The 6,536-nt window shown below is 43.9% G+C and overlaps 1 long non-coding RNA gene across 1 annotated transcript; it reads right to left on the bottom strand.

The window, feature by feature from the left end:
* Positions 1-279: 279 nt before the first annotated feature.
* Positions 280-1,510, bottom strand: LOC119307159. The gene is made up of 2 exons (XR_005149179.1): positions 1,238-1,510; positions 280-774 (listed from the first exon to the last, which is right to left on the bottom strand). It is a non-coding gene; the product is annotated as an uncharacterized LOC119307159 (long non-coding RNA).
* Between the last annotated feature and the right edge of the window lie 5,026 nt (positions 1,511-6,536).

Raw genomic sequence — 6,536 nt, 5'->3', positions numbered from 1 at the left:
AGGATATTCTAGTTTTTGCGCAAGTTAGAGCCAAGACAAAAATGAATCTGACCGTGGATGACTTAAAAAATGCACATAATCATCCTCGTTGTGCATGGAAACTTCAAATATGATTTGCACACAACAGCCCAAAAAGATATTTGTTTCTATAATATTTAAGAGATGAAGAGTAACTGAAATGAGTAATGAAAAAATAGAATAAAAAGAGAAATACATGTGGATAGCTAACCTGGTTAGACAACTCATTCTTTTTTTTTCTCTGGATGTGATTTCTCCTCGGAATAAAATGCAGACACTAAGGCATCCATTCCCGTGATATAAATGAAATGTGTTTCAGTCTTTCTCTACTAAGCTAAACCAAAAGCTATGTTCTTTTCTTTCTGCTCCATTTTGAAAAGACCTTCACATACATACAAATACAATTTACAGAATTGCATATACTAAGAATCTCACACAATTCAATTTTCAGAATGTATCTGCAGTCAATGTTGACGCCTCTGAAGCCATGACACCCATCTCCAGCCTAGTCATATTGCAGGAGAGAAGCGAGCTGTACTTGTAGGGAAAACACAACCGGCGTGGAGGTAGTGTGAAAGGGCAGCGGCTGTGTTGGACAATAGCACACATGGGGGCCATGATTCTTGCAGCGTCCCCGCTGGACGAGATGGATAATCGTGTTGGTCACCACAACTTTCCTTGACTTGAATATATTATCACACTCCACTACGCAACTCTGGCATCTTTTCTCCCATGCACCTCCTTTCACATGCGAATCTGCGAGTCGAAATCAACAACAACATGTATTAGTACAAACATACTACATTGTACCAGCAAGTAGTCAAACATAAATTACTGTCTAAAACAGGAAGTCCCACATTCAGGATATAAATTATTTATCAAGCCTGCAGAAAAGGGTTTTCCTCGCACAAGGTCATGGCCTTTATTTCTTCTCCGGCTGCAAATCTAACACCACAAACTATGGAATAAGATTAGGCAACTAATGTTCCCCAACAGTCCTCATCCCCAAATCATATCCCGATCTCCTGGATAAAAATTTTTCTCACCAGAACCGATCAAGACCTGGGCTTAACACCCACATATGCGTCGCTGCGTCATCGGGATGCGCCCGATCGCCCCTAAAAACAGTAGCCCAAACCAGCCGCCACACAGAACAAATTTGCGCCATGGAAAGGGGAGATCGGCGGACACCGCGGGCGGGGGTGGGGGGTAGGGGTACCTTGAGGTGTCCGGCGTACTGGTGGCATAGGGAATCCGGGTCACGATGGGGACGCAGGATCTCGCCGGTTTCAGCGCCGCGACGGCGGCGGTACACCACCAGGTCGACCGTCAGTAGAGAAAACGAGAGGTCGGGGAGGAGGTCTCCTGAGGGAGGGGAGCGCTCAGGGGAGGAGGTCTCCTGAGGTAGAGCAGAAAGAAAATATGCCCGTCGGGATTAACCAGATGAGAACGGACCTGGCGGCGGTGCACACGTCGTGGGAGAGAGATGAGAAGTCGGGGAGAGGGGACATCTTTCTTCTCTGCATCGAGCCCCTCGAGCGAGTGGCTTAGTGGCCTGTACCTAAATGGGCTTGCAGACCATACAAAGCCCAATCAACCACAGGCCTTCAAAAAAGTTTCCAGAATAGCGGCCTGTTAGGACAATCAGCCCACTGCGCGGTAAACTACTGCTTAGACATAGATCTGACGGCCAGAAACTAATTAAACGCGAAATCTAACGGCCAAAAACGTTGATGGCCTGAGAGGGCTTGCTTAGTGTTCAGTTTTAATATATCTAAATATCCAGTTTTACTATGCATTAGTTTCACCATCAAAGATTGCATGAGTAGGATTGGAAACATGTGGATATGCTTTGTAGTTCATGTGGTAGAAACCTATGACCTTTGATCACCCCGGGAATATTCGTTATATCATATATTGCTTAGCCATGCTCGTAGACGGGGATTGATATGTGTGAATCATGCAAGTTGCGAGAGATAATAATTTTGGGACAACATAAGGTGGCAACTTTAATACACATCTGGGTGGATTGATTGGGACACCTGGAGAAACCAGTGCTTGCCCAAGGGGAATCCCGGAGTACCCGTGTGATTACCCTAGGTCCGTCACCCAGGCTCAAAGGGATCATAAGATATTTCATGCCTAAAAACTTTCGTGTGCAGCCACAAGTCATTATGGGCTCTGGCATAGTTGAGTAAGTTGTGTGACCTATTTCCGTGGTAGACTAACTAATGTAGGGGAAAGTAGGTGTACCGGTCTACCCAGGGTTAAGGGCAAACGCTTCTGAAAGGCTATGTCTCGATCTTCCGATCATGAAGGTGGTCGAGTCTTGTGGGGAAAAGTGCGCAAACCTCTGCAGAGTGTACAAACTAATCATGATTAGTCATGTCCCCGGTTATGGACAACTTGAGTATCTAGAAGTGAATTATTGGTTGATCTCATCACTCTTTTTGATCAAATTATTGGGTTACTAATAACTTGGGAATTTTGGGATTGAGTTGGAGGAACCTTCTCAATAATGGCATTTTAATTTAGTAGTAAATAAAAATTTATTCCTTTGTTGTAGGGTAAAATTGGCTTTATGCAAAAATTAAACTTAGAGCCTCCACCAGCTAAATTTGCATATAGAGATAGTCTTTTTTTCCATTATGTTCTATGGTGTGAAATTGCCAGCATATTCCATGTGCTGACCTACACGGCTGCAACGTCTCATGTTGCAGACTTTTCCGACGAGGATTAAAGGTGCGATAGGTCGTTGTTCTGCACTCAGTTTGCCATGGAGTTGGATGGACTCATTTACCTTTAATGCTTCCACAGTTATTTATTTTAGATGGCCTTTGGCCATATTATTGTAATAAATACTCTTTTGAGGATCTCGATGTAATAAACTGTGTGATTGAACTCTGTTATAATTCCTCGAGTACTGTGTGTGTCAGCATACTGATCCAAGGATGACACTGAAGCACAGAGACTTCGATCCATTTGGGTCGGGTCGCTACAGTGTAACAAGATTATTCTAGTCACCATCGGATAAATGTAGCACCGGAGACTTTACAAATATTTCGTTCAGAGGCTTTCCATCAAAGTGCGCTTGCCTCAGGTAGGAACGATACTTCATCAACGAGTGCTTGAAAAGCGCAACCAACCCTTGCTCGTCTTCACAATCCAGTTTGCTCCTCGCCTATTTACAAGAATGAAATCTTGTGTCTTATGTCAGCAGAAACATATGCAGTAATGACCATGAATAACATTAGTACATTACTTACACGTAAATTTTGGAGGAAGACTGGAAATTGTTCTGTGTATGCGGTATAATCTTTCTATGAAGGAAATATGCGCACAAAGTTCCTGACAACAATATAAGCTTCGTCTTCTAAACTGGGAAGAAATGGAACAGGGGTTCTATTTGCTGCAATTGGGACTCTCTCTGGTTTGAAAAGGGATTTGGCAACTGGATTTGGTGTACTCTTTGTTGGAATGGGGATTTTGCGTCATAGAGCTGGTGCTATGTCAACTAGCATAATCATACTATTTGCTGCAGTTGGGGTCTGCTGAGTTGGGGCATCAGAAATGACCAGTGTAGTAGGGCTAGAGTCTGCTAGAGTTGGGGTGTTTTGTGGGTCAGGTGATATTGCAACTACACCTAATGGGCTATTTGATTTATCAGGTGCCACTACCTTTTCCAAATACTTTGCTTGTGCTCCTCCACGATCAGCAATTGCCCTCTTCCTTTTGAACGTCCGATACACAAGAAAAACATTTAAATGGATAAATATGGTGTGATGATAGATGGAATATATACTGAAAATGGATAGGCAGGGCGTATTCACATAGACGATGTGTAAACTAAGCTAATGGCAGTTCAACCAAGTAGAAGCAATGCAAAGCATCAGTTGCAAGATATGTGCGACCAATGTAACCTTGGAAAGTTAGAGCAAACACCTTGATGGGTGAATAAGATAGGGCATCTTTCTCTGACTCCTCCACTAGGGAGCTACATTGACTTAGGTCTCCCTCTAGCTCAGAATCACTGTTAGGATCATATTTTGAGCATGAATCTGTAGGTGGAGAGCATTTGCATTGCATTGCATCCAGACTTGATTTCAGTCCCTTAATGCCAAGTTTGACAGCCATGGCATTGTTCTGCTTTATTCTTTTCATGCGCGCAAGCTCATAATCATTATGATGTTGTTCAGAATCTAAGATTCATGAAAACATAAAAAGTAGTCAGATTATCTATGGAATGCATTGCAGATTCAACTCGAAGAGTGTCTCCCTATAAGCCCCTACATATGCAAAGTTCACCCCCAACCGTGTTGACCAGACCACACACTGAAATACTAACCCCTTATGTCTCTATAACAGGCAGACACACATTTCAAAATCGAAGTAGGAACATTAGAATCATATGAAATTCGTATTTGAACAAATAAACTAAGAAATTATGAGTGGCATAATGTTTAGCTTTAAGGGTGGAGTGTTGCTAGTGCGACACAAAGCAAGTGGGCAGATTGTATTCCATGTAAAAGATCGAAACCTATGTAAAAGCTGGGAATGACACTTTCTTTCTATACAATGCAGTGTTCGTTGCCCACACATGATGGAAGAGATCACATAGAGAAAATACTATTCACTCATGTCTATGGTTCCAGTATTTAGAAACAGGGTGGTCCATCCTAAAAGAATATTGATAACAATATGACAAGGCAAGCATAGATGTAGTGAATCAATCATTTACTTGTGAGCTTACTAGGACAAGTATGCAGAATTGTAACTGCAGTAAGAGAGCGTCCAAAATCTGAATCAAGAAGTTTGTCTAGCACTTATTGTTTGCAACTAATCGACGCGAATAATTGGATATTATATCGAATGAGTAAGAAAGACAAGAAAATTGTCAACAAACCTGGCTTGCAGTAGTAATCTGGGTCAATGTCACTACGACTGACAATCCAAAATGACTAGTGTCTGTTCCGAGGGCCGGAATTTTGAAAACTCTGTGAACTTTACAAGTACTAAAGATTACCGAAATACATCTGAACCATTAAGTGTAGGTAGCACTGAGCACACAACAAACCCTAATTACAGTCCTGCCTAATGAGTAATGAATCAAATAGAAAATGGGTGATGAGGAATGGATGCCGAGTGTTGAGGACGTATCTGAGGATAAATCGGGTTGGCTTGGTGGGTGCTACACGCCTAAGCCCTGAACGGACTAGGAAAGTAGGCACAGCGGCGCGCCCGGGCAGCGGTGACGCTGTTGGGTGAGCGGCTCCTGACTTCCTGTTAGTCCGGCGTCTCCTCCTAGACTCATGTCGTCCTGGGACGGCAATTCGCCGGCGAGGCAGGCGGCTGGGGGCGAGTAGATATCAGAAGCGCGCAGCAGAACAAAGGGGAATCGGGGCTTGGAACGACCCAAAATCCCAGGGTGGGCCGACCCACCGTGGGCACCCTATAGAGATGCACACCTGAGCGGCAAACATGCATTTTTGAAACTAATTTTGGAATAGTTAGCTAACCAATTAAACGACTCTGTTTTAATAATATTAGATTCGTATTTAAACAACTAAGCTTGTTTAGCTTGATAGGTGGAGCAGTACTATTATGACACGAAGCACGTATTCTGATCGAATAGTGATCATAAAAGGGGGAAACTCTAAGCATATTTTTTAGCAAAAGAGGGTTTCCCCTCCGATTTCTATTAAAGAAACCACCACGGAACCAACATGATCAATTAAATCCTAAGCATGATCAATTAAACCGTATTATGACTCTGCCATGGCAGATTTGAAGCTGCAAACCAGAGAAATGATATTTTGCATCCATTGTTTGCTTCAATCTAAGAACTAAATTCTAAGAGCTGAAAAGAAAGTAGAGTAACCAAGTTAAGATCTATTTTCTGGTTGAGATCAAAAAGTTGAGGAGATATGAAGTACCACCTCTCTTGCGGCACCGTGTAGGAATCGGGGGTGCAATGGCTGTCGGTGGCGTTAAAGCAGATATGCGATGGTAGACGGGTGCATCGGGGATAAGTCCCATTGCCGTGAAAGAGAAGGTCACGTGAGCGGCCCCAACAAAGAGGACGACGACGCCGATGAAGTGAGAGGACGCGATGCAAGGCTATTGGTCCATCGCCGTGGATGAGAAACGTCCATCTGTAGAAGTGGACGACACGATCTTGGTAGGCACTCTGGCATGGTGAAGGACGGTGGCGATGGATGTGGTGGAGGATGGCGGCGATGGATGGATGGGGTGGCGGACGGAGGTTGGTGTGGGGATGGTGTTCTAGTGCGGACGGTGTATGAATGGGAAAATGGAGGGAGAGGTACGGGGAACCATGTTTTTGGGACACGCCTGTCTGAAATATGGGAAAGTTACGAACTTAGCCCCCGTTTAAAATTTGGACGTCTTGTCGATTGGGGATAGGGCGGTAATCTCGCATCTCGCCAATATTTGCCCAGAGCGATTTGGGGCGAGGAGAGGGTGGTTGGCGCCCATGGTTGGTGCCCACGGTGTATGAA

The sequence above is a fragment of the Triticum dicoccoides genome, chromosome 1B (assembly GCF_002162155.2).
Source record: "Triticum dicoccoides isolate Atlit2015 ecotype Zavitan chromosome 1B, WEW_v2.0, whole genome shotgun sequence".
Classification (NCBI taxonomy): Eukaryota; Viridiplantae; Streptophyta; class Magnoliopsida; order Poales; family Poaceae; genus Triticum; species Triticum dicoccoides.
Note: the sequence above shows the minus strand (reverse complement) of the source record. Positions and strands in the feature narration are given on the sequence as shown.